Source organism: Trichechus manatus, unplaced genomic scaffold, assembly GCF_000243295.1.
Source record: "Trichechus manatus latirostris isolate Lorelei unplaced genomic scaffold, TriManLat1.0 scaffold00064, whole genome shotgun sequence".
Lineage (NCBI taxonomy): Eukaryota > Metazoa > Chordata > Mammalia > Sirenia > Trichechidae > Trichechus > Trichechus manatus.
Genome location: NW_004444000.1, coordinates 13,933,730 through 13,952,124, shown reverse-complemented (window position 1 = coordinate 13,952,124; position 18,395 = coordinate 13,933,730). Strand labels below are relative to the sequence as shown.

Below are 18,395 nucleotides of genomic sequence, written 5' to 3'. Positions count from 1 at the left end.
AGCTGCCCATTTAGTCTCATGTATCTACTTGAGCTAAGAAGCACACTCTTCACGAATATCATTTTATGTCCCATAGTCCAGTCTAATCTTTGACTGAAGAGTTGGCCTCGGGAATGGTTTTAGTGCTGGGTTAACAGAGAGTCTGGGCGCCATGCTCTCTGGGGTTCTTCCAGTCTCGTCAAACTATTAAGTCTGGTCTTCTTTCTAGAATTTGAGTTCTGCACCCCACTTTTCTCCTGCTCCAACAAGGGCTCTCTGTTGTGTTCCCTGTCAGGGCGGTCATTGGTGGTAGCTGGGCACCATCTAGTTCTTCTGGTCTCAGGCTGTTACAGTCTCCAGTTTATACGGCCCTTTCTGTCTCTTGGGCTAATGCTTTCCTTGTGACTTTGGTGTTCTTCATTCTCCTTTACTCCAGGTGGGTTGGGACCAATTGATGCATCTTAGATGGCTGCTCAGCTTACAGATTGGATAAGTATGGTGAAAGGATACAACCCTGACGCATACCTTTCTTGACTTTAAGCCATGCAGTATCCCCTTGTTCTGTTCAAATGACTGCCTCTTGATCTATGTACAGGTGCCTCATGAGCACATTTAAGTGCTCTCAAATTCCCATTCTTTGCAATGTTATCCATAATTTGTTATGATCCACACAGTCGAATGCTTTTGCATAGTCAGTAAAACACAGCTAAATATCTTTCTGGTATTCTCTGCTTTCAGCCAGGATTCATCTGATATCAGCAGTGATATCCCTCATTCCACATCCTCTTCTGAATCCAGCTTGAATTTCTGGCAGTTCCCTGTCCATGTACTGCTGCAACTGCTTTTGCATGATCTTCAGCAAAATTCTACTTGTGTGTGATGTTAATGATATTGTTTGATAATTTCCACATTCTTTTGGATTGCCTTTCTTTGGAATGGGCATAAATATGGATCTCTTCCAGTCGGTTAGCCAGGTAGCTGTCTTCTAAATTTCTTGGCATAGACGAGTAAGCACCTCCAGTGCTGCATCCCTTTGATGAAACATCTCAATTGGTATTCCGTCAATTCCCGGAGACTTGTTTTTCACCAACGCCTTCAATGCAGCTTGGACTTCTTCCTTCAGTACCGTCGGTTCTTGATCATATGCTACCTTCTGAAATGGTTGAACATAGACCAAATCTTTTTGGTACAGTGACTCTGTGGATTCCTTTCATCTTCTTTTGATGCTTCCTGTGTTGTCTCGTCTTGTCCCCGTAGAATCCTTCAATATTGCAACTCGAGGCTTGAATTTTCACTTTAGTTCTTTCAGCTTGAGAAATGCAGAGCGTGTTCTTCCCTTTGGTTTTGTATCTCCAGGTCTTTGCACATGTCATTATAATACTTTGTCTTCTCAAGCTGCCCTTTGGAATCTTCTGTTCAGCTCTTTTAATGACCTCTTGCTTTCTTCATGTATAATGTTCTTGATGTCATTCCATAACTCATCTGGTCTCAGTCATTAGTGTTCAATGCATCAAATCTACTCCTGAGATGGTCTCTAAATTCAGGTCGGATATACTCAAGCTCGTACTTCAGCTGTCGTGGGCTTATTCTAATTTCCTTCAACTTCAACTTGAACTTGCATATGAGCAATTGATCTGTTCCACAGTCGGCCCCTGGCCTTGTTCTAACTGATGATGTTGAGCTTTTCCATCATCTCTTTCCACGGATGTAGTTGATTTGATTCCTGTGTATTCCATCTGGTGAGGTCCACATGTATAGTTGCTGTTTATGTTGTTGAAAAAGGGTATTTGCAATGAAGAAGTCGTTGGTCTTGCAAAATTCTATCATGCAATCTCCAGCATCATTTTTATCACTAAGGCCATATTTTCCAGCTACCAATCCTTCTTTGTTTTCAACTTTCACTTTCCAATCCCCAGTAATTATCAATGCATCTTGATTGCATGTTTGATCAATTTCAGAGTGCAGAAGTTGGTAAAAATCTTCAGTTTCCTCATCTTTGTCATTAGTGATTGATGGGTAAATTGAATAATAGTCTTATTAACTGGTCTTCTTTGTAGGCGTATGGATATTATCCTACAACTGACAGCGTTGTACTTCAGGATGGAGGTTCTAGTCCACCCAGAGGCTCCTTAAAAGAAAGGTCTGATGATCCATTTCTAAAATATCAGCCACTGAAAACACTGTGGAGCACAGTTCTACTCTGACACATGTGACAACTGGGTTAGTCCCTTTCAGGCAGCCTCCACATTGTCCAAGGGCACGCCCTGTTTTTCCCTTCCTCACCTTCATTCAGATAGCTTCCCTTTCTTGGAATGTCTTCTGTCTCCCTTCTACCAGCTAAATCCTGCCTGTCTAGTCCTCCAAGGCATCATTCAAGTTCCACCTTCCCCTGAAAACTTCCTTGACTGCTTTGACTCATGCTGACTTTGCTTCTCCGCAGAGAGAGAATTTATAGTCTCCACTACACAGCTGAACACTCCTTGATATATAATCTTGTCTTCTCTGACGTTGTTTCATGTGAGTAATTTTATTTCCCCAGTGACAGGGCAGCACCTTTGTAACGGGGCCCATGTATTTATATTCCTGTTACACCTAACGGTGTAGATGATGGAGTGGAACCTGGTAAATATGTTCTTGATTTGTTTTGTTTTTTATTGCTTTATCTCAGAAAGAGAATTAAAAGCAATCAAGTTTTTTATCTGTCTAGTCTTGACCCATCATTTTTCTCCCTGCATGCTTTCCTTCCAGCCCAACTGGATTCTACTTTTAGCTGAAAGTTCTCTGCTGCATCAAGATTTTCCATAACCTTGCCATCTACAAGAGGATCCGTTTTGTTTGTTTTCAGTATTCCCTGTAGAGACTGTAAGCTTTCTCAGGGCTCCTCCCCTCTGGTCTTCTGCATGGCGCCTTCCATCAGGTGGGCGGCACCAGTAAATGAGTACGGCCTTTGTCAGCTCAGGGCACCCAACAGCCATGAGCTTTTGTTTCTCTGGGATTCCTATAGGGAAGGGGGTGAAATTCATAAGACACTGAGGTATCCAGGGGGTAAAGAAGGGTATGGCCGTGTCTGTCTATTGAGTTAGATCTCTAAACAATGATGGTTTTGCACCAGGAGTCCCTTGCTCAGGAAACTTGCCCTGGCTTAGCTCCTGCACCAGACCCACCTCTGGGTTAGCCCATCCTTGCTGGCTCTCACTCTCAGCAGAATCACGCTCAGTCTGTAAAGATGCTTTCTTTTATCAGCAGGTGAAGTCTGGAGCAGGCTCTGGGGCTCTCTGTCCTCCATGCTGCTGACCAGAAAAGGGCCTGTGAACTGTAAGTAACTTTGATTGGCATTTTCCACACTGACTCAATAAGGTTATGGGTTCAAAGACCAGTCCTGAACCTGATCTTTAACAGCCATGCATTGTGCAAGGGAAACACTCAACAATGAGCTAGTCAGAATGTAGAATACGGGGGAACTCTAATTAGATTACGTCTGAATGTGACAAAGAAGCTCTGTAATATGACATACTGTTTAATTAGACTTTACTGATTGGGCATTAAGGTGGATTCGCTGTGTTACATGTGTCACGAGTGCTGGAGAGGGAAGCTCTTGAGTTTGCAAGGCCAACCCAGACCCTGGCCACTATTACTTGTGGGCTAAGCTTGGGAGGCAGTAAAAGGAGGAAGTGGCAACGTCAGTTCCAAAACTGGGCCAAATTCAAAGCTTGCACTTGCTTTTACATCTGATGATGTCTCGGGAGGTGTGAAGGAGGGAAAAGGAAATATTGCTAACCGCTTCCCTTCCATCAACGCAGTAATAGCTGCGCTTTATACCCATAATGGAGTCTCTGAGTGGTATAAATGGTTAATGTGCTTGGCTGCTAACCAAAAGATTGGCCGTTCGAGGCCACCCAGAGGTGCCTTAGAAGAAAGCCCTAGTGATCTACTCCTGAAAAATCAGCCATTGAAAACCCTATGGAATGCAGCTCTACTCTGACACACATGGGGATTACCATGCGTCAGAATTAAATTGAAGGCAACTGGTATATCAGTAATAGCACCATCTTATACCTATACTGGAAACTCTGGTGGCATAGTGGTTAAGAGTTACGGCTACTAACCAAAAGGTCAGTAGTTCAAATCTACCAGGTGCTCCTTGGAAACTCTATGGGGCAGTCCTACTCTGTCCTCTAGGGTCCTTATGAGTTGGAACTGACTCGACGGCAATGGGTTTGGTTTTTTTGGTTATACCTGTACTTATTTGCTCATGTTGGTGCCCCCACCCAGCAAAAGCCTACTCATCTCTAGGACCTGGCCTAAGTCCAGCCTCCTTGGTGGAGCCTCCTCTGATAACTCCAGCTAGAAGCCACCTCTCCCTCCTTCGAAACCCTGCGGCATTCCTATGCCATCTCGCTCTGGCCCTCACTTCTCTGTTTCCTCTCCAGCAAGGCTGTGAACTCCCAGAGGGTCAAGTCTGCGATTCTCACTTCCTTATTTCCCCACTGCCTCTTCAGCCTAGCCACTGTTCAGTCAGTGGTGATTGAATGGTAGTGTTGTCCTGGGCTGGCACCGCGTCTCCATCTGGTTTCTGGCAGTACTAGAGGCTGTGATAGTACATTGGCTTCCAAGCAGTCCGTGGAATTATAAATGATTAACCGTTATCAGTGCACATCTTCACCTCTGTGTAAAAATAGATTGACTGTAATGAGTATTTGAATAAATCATAAGAATAGCCGCCCTGTGATCGTCTAACATCCTGCCGATGGCTGCCTGGTGAGTGAGCAGGGCGCCGGCCCTACTGCCTAATGGCCCGCGATTCAGTGCTGGTCGCCTCTGTGATTGACGGGCCTCAGCTCCGGGGGCATCTCCTCTCCTGCCCAGGCTCTGGAGTGGTCAGATCCCCAGGCTGAGGGGAGGGAAGTGCCTCCCTCCATCCTGTTCCAGGAAAGCCTGACTAGGAGATGGGAGGTGGGGGAAATCAGAGTCGAAGATAATGACCTTTGTGAGAATCGATGTCTCCTCGCACTGGAGGTTAGAGGGACCTCATACGTCAAGTCAAGTATGAGAAGAGCAAGCTGAGCGTGAACCTGAATGAGAGAGGAGGGCATAGGAGAGATGGGTCTGCATTCCCTTGTCGTCCCTGAGGGCAGCAGGGTGCTCACAGGAACACCCAGGCCCAGGGAAACCTCCCTCATGGGGAACACACACTTGGACCTGCAGTGAGGGACCGGTTTCTGGGCTTAGAAGTGGGAAGACTCAGTCTTTCAGGGAATGGGTGGCCAAGGCCCCCTCAGGCATAAGGTTTCTGCTTTTTGGAGGAGGAGGAGGAGGAAGAACAGGAGAAGGAAAGGCAGGTCTAGAGGAGCTGGGATCAGCTGAGGAGAGAATAATCTCAAAGTTTGAAGTCTCAAACAGAAGACCAGTGAGGGAGACAGCCAACATTCCAATTTAATTTCAGTGGTATTATAGTTACCGTGGCTGTGTAACAGACCACCCCACAACTTAGTGACGTCAGACAACAACAATGTTTATCATGCTCATAGATTCTGTGAGCCAGGAACTCAGACTCAGAAGGCACAGTGGGGACAGCTTGTCTCTCTCCTGCCATATCTGGGGTCTCAGCTGGGGCAACTCAAAAGCTGGGTGCTGGATTCATCTGAAGGCTCATTCACCTCTAATTCTGTGGTTGATGCTAGCTGTTGGCTGTGATCTTACTGGGATTTTTGGCCAGAAAATCTCCATGTGGTCTCTCTGTGTGGTCTGGGTTTCCTCACAATATGGTGGCCAGGTTCCAAGGGTGAGCCTCCTGACAGAGCAAGAGGCAGGTGGAGGGATACTGCCTTTTATGACCTCCCCTCAGAAGTCAAGCAGTATCTCTTCCACCACATTTTCTTGAACGAGGCAGTTACAAAGTTCCCCCTGGATTTTAGAGGAGAGAAGATAGACCCCACCACTACTACCCTCTCTCAATGGAGGAGTGCCAGCATCACACTGAAAGAAGAACATGAGAGACAGGATCTATATTGTTGCAGCCATCTTGGGGAATGCAATCTACCACAACTAGTACTGATCAAGTACCTGCCAGTGGCCTGGCGCAGAGCAGCCTCATCTGTTTCCCAGAGAGAATGAAATGGACCCTTTCTAGGGTGTGACCTGCTCCCCTGAGAAAGACAGGCTAAAGAAACCCCTATCTTAGAAAAATCAAGCTGCCGCTGAGTTCAAAGAGCCTCTCAGAGGCCAGGCTTGCCTTCCTCCCAGGCAGGACTCCCCTAGGATATGTTGTGTTCCTGAGTTGTTGCTAGAAGGTTCTGCAGTCAGCAGAAACCCCTACCTCATAGTCCATCTCGGCAGGAGTGGGTTTTGTTTGAAACCCACAGCTTGAAGTGCCAGGTCTGGAGGAGGACTTAGACATGAGCCCAAGGATTCTACAACCTTTGAGCCTTTCATTTGCTTTCGGGGCTCCCCACACCCCCATCTCCATGGCCTTCTAAGCTGCAGAAGGTTTCAGCCAAAGATCAGGACTTGTGAGGCTGTAAAGGGGGTGCGCTGGGGCCTGGGGAAGTCTGGGTGGCCCTTCCTTTCTCACCCTGGCACTCCCACTGCTCCTTCTGTCCCCTCTGCCATGTAAGGAACCAGCCTCCCTTTTCCCTCCCATTTTCCTGGCCCAGATGCAGCCACATTTTTGGAAAGGAATCTGAGTGTCCTGGATGCCTTGTTGTGACTTAAGGAAATAGAAACCAAACCCAAGCAACCGAAGAGTGGAAGCAGAGCCAGCCTTCCTTACCAAACGGCTGAGATCTGAGAATGGCTAAGGCAGAAATGGAAGGGGCCGGGAAGAGCAGGGTAAGGGAGTCTGGTTTTGCTGAGGCTTGGGTTTGGAGGAGAAGTCTTGGGTTCTTCCACAAGTCAGCTTAATATCAATATTTATCCTATTAATAGGCAATATTTTTTGAGCACTTAACTGTGTGCTAGATACAATGCCAAGCACTTGTGCATTTTTTCATTGGGTCCGTACGCTGCTTTATGAGACACTGTTATTATCTCTGTATCACAGAAGAGGAGCAGAGGTTCAGAGAACATGAGACATGCTCTAGTGAGTAACAGAGTCCTGGCGGCGCAGTGACTAAGCACTTGGCTGCTAACAGAAAGGTTGGTAGTTCTAAACCACCAGCCACTCCACAGGCGAAAGATGTGGCAGTCTGCTTCTGTAAAGATTGTTGTTGTTAGGTGCCATCACGTCGGTTCCGACTCACAGCGACTCTGTGTACAACAGAACGAAACACTGCCCGGTCCTGCGCCATCCTCACAATTGCTGCAGTGTTTGAGCCCACTGTTGCAGCCACTGTGTCAGTCCATCTCATTGAGGGTCTTCCTCTTTTTTGCTGACCCTTTACTTTACCAAGCATGATGCCCTTCTCCAGGAACTGGTCCCTCCCGATAACATGTCCAAAGATGTGAGATGTAGTCTTGCCATCCTCCCTTCTATGGAGCTTTCTGGCTATACGTCTCCCAGGACAGATTTGTTCATTCTTCTGGCAGTCCGTGGCATAGTCAATATTCTTCGCCAACACCGTAATTCAAAGGCATCAGTTCTTCTTCATTCTTCCTTATTCATTGTCCAGCTTTAGCATGTATATGAGGCAACTGAAAATACCATGGCTTGGGTCAGGTGCACCTTAGTCCTCAAAGTGACATCTGTGCTTTTTAACACTGTAAAGAGGTCTTTTGCAGCAGATTTGCCCAATGCAATATGGTATTTGATTTCTTGACTGCTGCTTCCATGTAAAGATTACAGTCTTGGAAACCGTATGGGGCCATTCTACTCTGTCACATGGGGTCGCTATGAGTCCGAATCTATGGCAATGGGTTTATGTAACGGAGTAAGTTAATAACAGGGCTTTGAACTGGTTTGTTCTGGTCTGAACTGCTGAGAATTTGCATTTCCACCCCAAATATACTGAATCAAAATCTACGTTTTAACATGATGATTCTTAGGTATAATAATTTTTGAGAACCACTGTTCTGCTAGTCGTTCTCAGAATCGGTCCCTCACCAGCAGCATTAACATCACCTGGGAACTTGTTAGAAGTGCATTTTCTCAGCAGGGGTTCGAACCAGAACAAACCGGTTGGAAGCACTGGTTAATAACAAAGTTGGAACTCAAACCTAGGTCTCTCTGATTCTAGAAACTTAACCATTTCATTGTGTTGCTCTAAGCTCCTCAGTTTAGTCTCCTGTAAAACGAGGACATCCGATGACATCATCTCCAATGTCATCTTCACATCTAAGATTCTTCATGTGCAGAAAGGATTCTGAGAACTTGCTCAGATGTATGTAAAGCAGAGGTCCATGTTATGGAGTTGGGTCTATATAAACGTATAGAATGATTTCCTGTTCTCTCTTTTTGTCTTTCATGAAACTTGTGTCAGGAAACAAAGGTTTAATTTGGGCAGGTGAAGGAAGCAGATAAAAACATAAAGGTGGTTTGTATGTATTCTCAAGGCTCTGTCTTGGGAACGGTTGTTGAATTTGAAGTCCAAAGCTCGTGTTTGAATTCTAGCCTAGACTTAACACCTTTGTGATCCTGGACAAGTCAACTAACCCCTTAAACCTTTGGATTCCTCATCTGTAGAATGGAAATGGGATCGGATATACTTCCCCAATTACCCTGGGGACTAAAGGAAATCCAGCACATGAAGGCATCTAGAGCTGTTCCTGGCATACAGTCGGTACTCAATAATGGATCAGACATTCATTCATGCGGTGCATACATAAAAAGTGGAGTGGGAAAGAAAATCACTCCTTTCCATTGCTCCTTAGAGAGATGGTCAGGAATCTTTCCTTTAACTGAACCCACCATAAAAGTTCACTCATAAACTATTGATATTTTAATAATACACATTAGCATCTTGCCCTTCGACAGATGAATATTGAATAAGCAATAAAGAGGCAAAGGAGTAGCCCAGGTATATGGCTGCGGAGAGACTGGAATTGTGTGCAGTTGTCCAAGGGAATACCCCTCTCCCTGCACCTTGTGACCCACTCTCTCCTCAAGGACCCCAAGAAGCAGCTCTACAGGGAGCTCAGATCCCAGCCCAGCCCAGTCTGAGCGGGATTTGTCCTAGTATTTTCTTCCACTGGCTGGAGCGGACCTGGGAGAAGAGAGAAAAGGTCACAAAAGAGCCGGTAAAGGGATGGATGTTTCGCCCACATGGGAAGCATCTTGGCTCCCCCTCCGGCTTTGCTAAAGGTGTAGATGTCTTCCTCACATCCTCCGTCCACTCCATAAAGTTGTTGTCAGCTGCTGCCGAGTCGATGCTGATTCATGGCTACCCGGTGTGTGCAGAGTAGAACCGCTCCATAGGGTTTTCAAGGCTGTGACCTTTCAGAAGCAGATCGCCAGGCCTGTCTTCTGGGGCCCTTCTGGGCGGGTTCCAACTGCCAACTTTGGGCTAGTAGTCAAGGGCTTAGCCATTTGCATCACCCAGGGATCCCTGTTCCATAAAGTAAACATCTACAATTAGACAATGTGCCCAAAATAAGTCAGGCAACAAGCCTAGAAAGAACTCAGACCAATTCCCTCCTCGTCTCTCCTTCCTCTGTCAGGTCTTCACGGGACCCTGTGCTTGGGGTGTGTGTTAACGTTCGCAGGACAGATTTTCTTGCATCTTCTCCAGCCCTGTGCCTGAACGCTCTTTCAGCTCTGTTTCCCAAGCCCACTGTTGCAGCCCCTAGATATCCATGGCCTCCATGTGGGCTGGGAGTCCTTGAAAGTGCAGAGAGCAGGGACAGGGCCCTTCCTTGGTCCGGCTTAATTGGTGTGATTTAATGGTGTTTCTGACAGATTCAGATTTATATGGCTTTCTGAGCTGCAAATCTGCTTTCTAAATGTAGAATTTTTGTGGAGTGGTAAAAAATAATGGCTGTTCTGTGATTCCTGCCTCCCGAGCTAAGAGATTGCAATTTGCATTATGCAAATAGATTATGCAATCAAGGCACTTTAGCAGGATCTGGCGGCCAAGAGGCCGCTGATGAGCCGCGAGGTCTGCAGCCCCCATTGGAGGGGCTCTGGAAAGTGGGTATGAAGTGGGGGCAGGGGCACCGACGGGAGGAGGGAAGGCGTCTGTTCCAGGGGCCTGAGGAGGCAAAGTGGAGCCCACCCAGAGATGAATGCGTCCGGGAAGCTGCCAAAGCGACCCTCTCAATTAATGGCTCTGTTTAATCATACCCCCTGTCCAGAGGAGTATTGTCTTACGGATAATTTCGTTTGCCTAACGAGATTTTGCTAATTAAATCTCCTTTCAGTTGGTGTGACTATGCCTGCAGGAGAGGGGCTATTTGGAGTCTTCTCCATAAACCTTTCTGGAGAGGAGCTAGGAAGGAGGCGAGGGGGTGGGGAGGGAGAAAGAAAGGGAGGGAGACCCTTTCCCACTGCGAGGAGGGGTGGCGGCAGGCTCTGAGCTGGGTTTGGAAACCGTCGGGGGGAGGCAGGGGCTGCCACCCGCTTTGCCTCTCCCTTGTTCACTGACACCAGGAAATGCAGACACTCATAAATCTTGGTCCAGCCCCAAGGGGTTTCCCTCAATCTTCTTCCCCTGCGGCTCCTGTCATCTCTACAATTGTCCGTTCTCCAGCTCTTCCCGAAGTCTCCCGGGGGAGAACGGTGAGGCTTACAGGGAGGTTCCAGAGGATTTCCTAGGACTGCTCCGAGCGCTCTGGCTGGAGGACGGGCGAGGGTGGTGGTGGGGTGCGAATCGGCCCCCCTCTCCCTGCCTTTGCTGTTGGCCAGCCCGTCTGGCTCTTCAGAGAGGAAAAACTGCTCCCCAAACTGGACATGTCTCCAGGGATAATTGCGTGAATCGAAGAGAAGACTATTTAGCCGTGTTCATGTATCCTCAGTCTCTCAAGGGAGTCTTCCTGTGTGGGGGAGAGCCTAGCACTGTGCCTGGTGATGGCAAGACCTGATGGAGGAGTGAACGCTGTTGGTAGCGTCTGACCGCGTCACTCCCCGCCTCAACTACCCCGGTGCTTCCTTACTGTCCTTGGCCGGGCTGACCACGGACATCATCATTCGCCCTCGTCTACTTTCCCAGTTTCTTCTCCCTGTTACCTACAAACACACAGACACACGGTCACGCCTTACTCCCGATAGCCCACATATCCTGGACTTCTCAGTTCCCCCAAATACTCGACACTGTCTCACCGCAGTGCCTTTGTACATGCTGTTGCTGTAGCTGGAATAGCCTCAGCCTGGAGAGGAGCTTCTCTTCCTGTGATACCTAGTGCACTTATCTCATCGGTGAATGCCTCCTTACACGTCTTCTCTGCCCTCTCCACCCACCTGACGCGGATACACTCCTTCTTTGTCCTGTATGTCAACACAGGACATCAAACCTATCTATCGGTCTATCTAAGTTAAGGATTGAATCTAGAATGAGATTCAATATCTCTTAACCCCAGTACCTAGAACAGTCTTGGCCATGACACGCAGCCTGCAAGGCTGACTAAATGAAAGAACAAATGAATGGACCAAGGGGAGAAGTGCGGTGTGATGGAGGACCCCCCTCCAGGGAGCCTCCAGAACGCTGGGGGCCGATGATGGTGGCTGGACAGGGTTCTGGGAAGGCTGTGCGGAGTTACCTGCCTGTCTTTTCCCTTTATTTCAAGGACAGGCAGGAGTGTTGATCCCCTTCTGTGTGCTAGGCCCTGCACTAGGTGCTTCCAGAGGCTCATTGCACACATTTGCTCACAGACCCTGTGAAATAGGTGTTATTTTTGCGGAAGGAACTGAGACTCATCTGCCTTCGTCAGAGGGCAAGGGGGTGTCTGCCTATAACTGGGCCCACTTTAGAAAGGAGGTGAAGGCATCTTTGCACCCTAATCCCTCCTCCTCCAAGCTGTCCCTCCTCCTGTCATCCCTGCTGACCAGAACCTAATGGTCTAGGACACGCATCACACCCTTGTTCCCCGTGGTGCCAGGGCTCATGCCCATGCTGGAGCAGCTGCACTCTGAGTGTGTCTGTCTGTCTGTGTGTGCTGGGCGGTAAGGGGAGGCACAGGCCCCACAGGGTGGCCTCCAGAGTGGCTGCTGGTTCTGGACTGTGGCCCAGCTGGCAGTGTGATATCAGGGGTGGAGCAGCCTGCATTCCATGCCTGGGAAGGGATGCCCCGGAGAGATGGCTAAGATCTTCCTGTGTGAAGTGAGTATGTGTGTGTGCATGCTGCACGCTGCCGTGTGTGTGTGTGTGTGCACGTGTGTGGGGGCACACGTGCATGAGAGAATTAGGCCGTTTTTTGAAGAGAGTGGCTTTGTGTTTTTCTTGGTGCCTACGTTTCACGTGCTCTGCCATTTGCCTGTGTTTTCTCCCTCTTGGTCCAAGTCTGTCCAGTCAGTGTTTGGTCTCTTCGGACTTTCAACCCTCTTAATATCCTCACCGTGCTCTGCTCTGAGTAGGCAGTATTTCTAGGTACACAGTAGGTGCTCAGCAAATGCACGAGTGAATGGCTGAGCAAGCATGCACTCTGATGCCAGAGAGACCTGAGTTTGAGCCCTGGTTCTGTCATTTAGCAACTGTGACCTTGAGATTTAATGTTCTCATCCAAAAAGCAAGAATAATACTACCTAGTCTTTCTTCCCCCAACGGTTGTTAGTGGGGGGTTAGAAGAGATTTGTGAAAGTGTTTTATAAACTACAAAGCACTGTACAAGTAGAAGAGGCTGTTACTATAATGGTTATTACGCTTGAAGTGATCACTGTGTTTGAAAATTAGGGATTCTGTTTTTAGGAATATAAAATCATCTAGGCCTGCGTCTTAGTCGTCTATTGCTGCTATAACAGAAATATCACAGGTGGATGGCTTTGAAAAATAGAAATTTATTTTCTCACAGCTTAAGAGACTAGAAGTCCAAATTCAGGGCCAACTCTAGGGGAAGGCTTTCTCTCTCTGTCCGCTCTGGGGGAAGGTCCTTGTGTCTTCAACTTGTTTCCTGGTTCCCTGGAGATCTCCGTGTGGCTTGGCATCAATCTTCCCCCATCTCTCCTCCGCTTGCTTGTTTAACGTCTTTTTATCTCAAAAGAGATTGACTCAAGACACACCCTACGCTAACCCTGCCTCGTTAACATAACAAAGACAACACATTCCCAAGTGGGATTCTAACCACGGGCAAAGAGGTTAGGATTTACAAGGCGTATTTTGGGGGGACGTATTCAATCCAGAATAGCGTGATTTGAACTCCGAGACTTCTAGAGCAATTATTATAGGAGCTGACTCCAGAGTTGCCCAATTTGGGGGACTCTCAGGGACTAGAGCCTCAGGGACGCCTGCCTTCTTCCCTCGCCCAGGGTCTGCCACCGGGATTAGAGGCAGGCTGTAGGGAGGTGGCCCCATCATCTCTCGTTCCACCTGTCCCCCAAGTGGGACCCTGTAAATGGCCTCACCTGAGTCTCTGCAGTCCCCTAGTTGTCCGTGCCTCATTACCTTTGCATATTCTATTCTCTCTGCCAGAAACCTTTCACCTTTTCTCCCCAGGTCTTTGGGCCCTTCCATGCCACATAGCTGTGCTCTCCCCGGGTTCGTATGTTACCATTTATCCCACTAAGAGGGCATTTATCACAGTGTACCTGTGCCTATTGCTTCCTCAGTGTGCACGTCCAGGGCAGGTACTGAGCAGTCCTCATCCCTGTAGCCCCAGGGCCAGGTTGATGAATGGATGGATGGATGAAGGATGAAGGGAAGGGTTGGGGCTTGGTAGATACCCAGCATTGGAGCTTCTGAAGCACCCTGATCTGTAGGGGGAGGTAGGGAAGGACTTCAGAGAGATTAGCACTGCCTTGCAAATAAACCCCAGATGTCTGAGCTGTTTCCCGCCCACCCCCATGCCCAAAAGATCAAATCGGTTGACCAACTCCTGGAGTCATCTGGGCCTGGGGACCCCAATTCCATAGTGGTGGGCAGTGAGGCCTCCACGCTGGAGCTGAGCCTAAGGGTGGGGAGGCATCTGTCTGTGGCCCACCCGACAGGTGAGTGTCACCACCTGGGGAGGCAGGCATTGCCTGCCCCACCCGCTGGTCTTCCAGATTGTCTCTCGCCGGGGTTGGTCCCAGCTGGCGGAGAATTTACTGGAAGGCCTTCCTGGGACTTGGCCCACTCACCCTTTCTCTAGGTGTGGCGGCCCCTTGTCCCCTGCGTGTTCTGAGCCTCCTTCCCCAGGCCCGCCCCACTCTCGGCAATTCTGGAGCCGCAGGCAGCTTCAGCAAAGTGCCAGGGGCTGGGAGGCTTTTCATTATCGAATGCGCTGAACCTATTTGTGAGTGTTTTGCAAAGTGTTTAATCCAAGGTGTTCCCTCAATTAAATTAGTGCAAACATCTGTGTCCCACATCCACCTCCATTTGCATTCTATGCCATTTATTACAGCAGGAAATTGGAAGGCGCCTTAGGAATACTTAGGACCGAATTAGGCTAGGTTGAGGTGGGCGTCTGGGGGAGGGAAGGAGGGGTGCCTGTGAGGTTGGTCCTCAAGGCAGATCCATTTCCAGAAGCCACTTTCTGGTGCAGGAGACCACGTGGACGCACAGTCAGGGCTGGGGACCACCTGGTCCAAGGGGAGGCTGGGTGAGTTTAATTAATGCCCTGCTTCCCATCGGGGACCAAGTACCTGCAGAGGCAGAAGTACGTTGCTGCCGCTTTATAACTTTAAACCCAATTAAAAAAAAAAACGTGTATCACATTCAAGTGACCCTCCTGGGGCCCCCACTGGGGGCAGGACCTATCTATGGAAAATAGCGCCTAGGGCAATTAGTGTTAAATTGCTGAATGATCTCTCACAGCTGGTAATGGAAACCATGATGGTCAATAGAAAGTGCTCAGCGGTGCCCCGCCTCAAGTGGCGCCCAGGGCACGTGCCCTCCCCTAACGTTGGTACTATGGGGGAACCCTTGCCTGCTGGGAAGTGGGATGTTCTCATTTCGACACCGCTCAGCCTTGGTGACTGGTTGAGCAAGAGCAGCGGCTTCTCTTCCCTTACACCATGTGACCCCCACAAGTTCCCGTACCTTAGGAGTGCTATTATTATACTAATCTGAGAGGGATGGAAGGACCGTTTCTGCTGTGTGACGGGCACTGTACTAAATGCTTTATACGCATTATCTGTCGGGATCTTCCTGCCGAGGCCCTGAGACAGGTCCTTTAAAAAAAAAACCACACCCGTTGCTGTGGGGTCGATTCCGGCTCATGGCAGGACAGAGTAGAACTGCCCTGTAGGGTTTCCAAGGAGCGGCTGGTGGATTTGAACTGCCAACCTCTTGGTGAGTAGCTGAGCTCTTAACCACTGTGCCACCAGGGCCCCGACAGGATAGGTCCTCTAATCAAAGCAAATCAGGGAGCCATGGCCCAGACAGGTTAAGCACCGTGCTCATGGTTCCACAGCTGGAAAGTGGAGCAGATCAGGTTTGAACTCGGGTCTGCGTGACTCTAGAGCCTATATGCTCTCCACTGCTCTCCAACATCTCTCTGAAATATAGCAGCCGGGGTTGGCTTTGAGTCAGGGACTTTGCCACCTCTCAAACCCCCTGACCAGCACACCCTGGCCTAGTTGACCTGGCCTGCCTGCCTCAGTCTCCTAGGCTCCTGTTAGGATGGCTTAGCCTGGGACTCTCACTCAGCCTACAGTTGATGGGAGCCCAGGCTTTTGTGGGGTGGGGCGGGGAGAAGGGACAAAAGGAAGTCTGGGGAGTGAGGAAAAGGCTCACACGCTGCTGCAGAGACCTTAGAAATCACCAAATGCCTCTAATAGCCCTGACAGGGTAAACTGAGGCTCAGAGGAGACAATGAGCTGCCTATGGCCGCACAGGATTTGGTGGGTGGAAGAAACTAGGCTGAAACTCAGGGCTCCCGATTTCTGGGTGGGGAATGATGACAGGGCTTGGGAAGGTTCCAGAAGTTTTGTAGGGAGAATGCTGCCTTTCTGGATGCAGAATGTAAAACAAGGCTGGAACCAGGGTAGGAAGGGGATGGGAGGATGCTGTGGTCCTTATCCACCCCGAATCCATAGCCACCCTTAACTGAGAACCTGCCAGGTCCTACAGAGCTGCTGGCCTTCTCCGGCCTGGGCCCTGGGACACCTCGACCCCAGCAGAGAAGTCCTCACTAACCCCTGGAGTTCATCTAGAGAAGTCCAGGGGGAGGCAGACTCTGAGGAGACAGGAGGGTACCCAGGCCCGGGCCGCGCACCCCCTGCTGGCATACGTCTCCACTTCCCCTCCCGCCGCTTTGCCCTGCTGTCTCGGGGGAGGGAGAACAATGGAAGGATGATGAATTTGAGTTCAGACTCCTGTCTTCTCACTTCCTCCCTCTGACGAGGTGTGACCCTGTCTCGGCCTTAGTTTCCCCATCTGTTAAAGAGAAATGATAATCTCATCTCACAGGATTGTTGGGATAATTAAAGGAAATAACAGGCATGCGTGGCCTGGTTTAGGGCCCCAGTACGCTGTTACTTTGTTTTCCTTTCTTTTCTGGGGCTTCTGTCTCTCTTTCCCCCTTAGATCCCATGTGCTTGGGTCCTGGGTTATTGGGTGGGGGGCGCGGTGGAGGTGAGAGTGGACAGCCTCTGTTTCAGGTCTTCCTCCTCTCTGTCCCTTCCTACCTGGGGCTTTGTAAGAACGAACTGCTTATCCCAGCCCCTACTCCTTAGAAATGACAATCGACAATCAGCACACGTTTAGTAAACACCTACTATAATCTGTTGCTATTAGGTCGATGGAGCCCTGGTGGCACCATGGTTAAGTGTTTGACTGCTCACCAAAGGGTCAGCAGTTCAAATCCACCAGCCGCTCCTTGGAAACCTATGGGGCAGTTCTACTCTGTCCTATAGGGTCGCTATGAGTCGGAATCGACTCGACGACAACGGGTTGGGTTTGGTTTTATGGCTGTGTAGTACTCAGTGCTGAGCACGGTGGGGTCCCAGGGATACTTCAGCTTGAGAGCAGACCCCAAGGACCTCTTATTTTCCTACCAGTACGCGGTGGTGCCTGCTTTTTTTGGATTGGCCGGGTCTCAGGGCAGCCGCCTTTACCAGCAGGGCTGGGGCTTCCATGCCCTTGCGCCCCTCCACTCGGGCACAGAGAGCTCCCTCTGCCTAGAGTGCCGTCCGTCCCCTGTTCCCCGGTGAGAACTCGGTCTCTGGGTGACAAGTACTCTGTGACCACACCTCAGGTGGGATTGATCTGTCACTGGCGCACCCTTCCATGACCCTTTGAGATGCACAGCTGGCCGGCTCTCCAAGGGTAAAGAGTCCACAAGTGTGGAACCCTTGAGAGATAATGGGGCCTTGGGGTCGACCGTCCTGTCTCACTGCCTCCAGGCCAGAAAGTGCAGTCTGTCACTAGCAGAAGACAAGGCCCGGTTATTAGAATGCCTTCCCCTCCCATTAGCCTTTGGCACTGCATAAATGCACGTTTTGTTGCGTGACTTCAGCGGCCACCATCGCAGCTGGCACATTTGAAGAAAGTCTGTTATAGCAGGCCTCCTTCTCTGGTTTCCAGCGTGTTCAGGCTAAGGGCACGTCCCGGTCTCTTTTCTCTGCAATTCCAGTAAGTATTCTTTCCTCTCCCACCCAGCTGCAGGATATGGGATCTCCAGATGGAGCTGAGGGTAGGCAGAGAATGACCCCCTTAATTTATTGCCCTTGTATCTTTGCCAAGGACATTTCTTTTTCCTGAAAAGTCTTTCTTCTTCCTCTGCATGGCCAAATCTTACCACTTTCCCTAGCTCCCGTGCCGCCTCTTCCCAAAGTCCTCTTAGATCCCTCAGGGAAAGCAATGTCTGCCTCCCAGAGCACCTGGCCTGAACCTCCAACACCGACTGACCGGTGTCCACCTGCATCACAAGTGTGTCCATGCCAGAGCTTTTTCACGAAGCTGCAACAGTGCAGAGTCCACAGCAGGTCCCGTGTCCCTCGGTCTGCATGGCATGGTGCCGGGCACGTGCGGAATTTATAGCAATGAATGAATGAACAAATGCACAGGACTCCTCTCTCAGAGGGAGGTATCTGGCTTCTTCTCTCATCTCGTTTGACTTCTCTGCCCCAGGGTTGTAATGGACCTGGGGGCACGCATTTGTCACCAGTGGCTGGAAACTAGATGCTCTGGCCAGCGGAAGAAAAACAAGTGTTAGATTCTGCTTGATGTACTGAGCAGACTGGAATTACTTCTGCAGGGCAGGCCTGTCAAGTCCCAGGATGCAGATACTCTACAGGGTACTCTCCAAAACAGAGTAAGCAAGATGATCCATGGGAATAAGAGAAGAAAATATGACTTTATTTGTGTTTTTATCTCATCCTGTTTGAATTTCTCTTTCTGAATGTGTTCCATAAGACACACAATGTATTGGCAGAGTAGTATGCCTAATATATATACACATACACATACATACAC

The 18,395-nt window shown here is 49.3% G+C and overlaps 1 protein-coding gene across 2 annotated transcripts in view; it reads left to right on the top strand.

Annotated features, from left to right (window-relative positions):
- PKNOX2 (PBX/knotted 1 homeobox 2) overlaps positions 1 to 18,395 on the top strand; it is a 349,742-nt gene that overhangs the window by 100,253 nt on the left and 231,094 nt on the right. The window contains exon 2 of one of the 2 annotated variants that reach the window (XM_004379359.1): positions 3,226 to 3,294. The exons of the other annotated variant lie outside the window; for it this stretch is intronic. The gene's annotated coding sequence lies outside the window, so the exon portion shown is untranslated. The remainder of the gene's footprint in view (positions 1 to 3,225; positions 3,295 to 18,395) is intronic. 2 annotated transcript variants of the gene reach the window in all.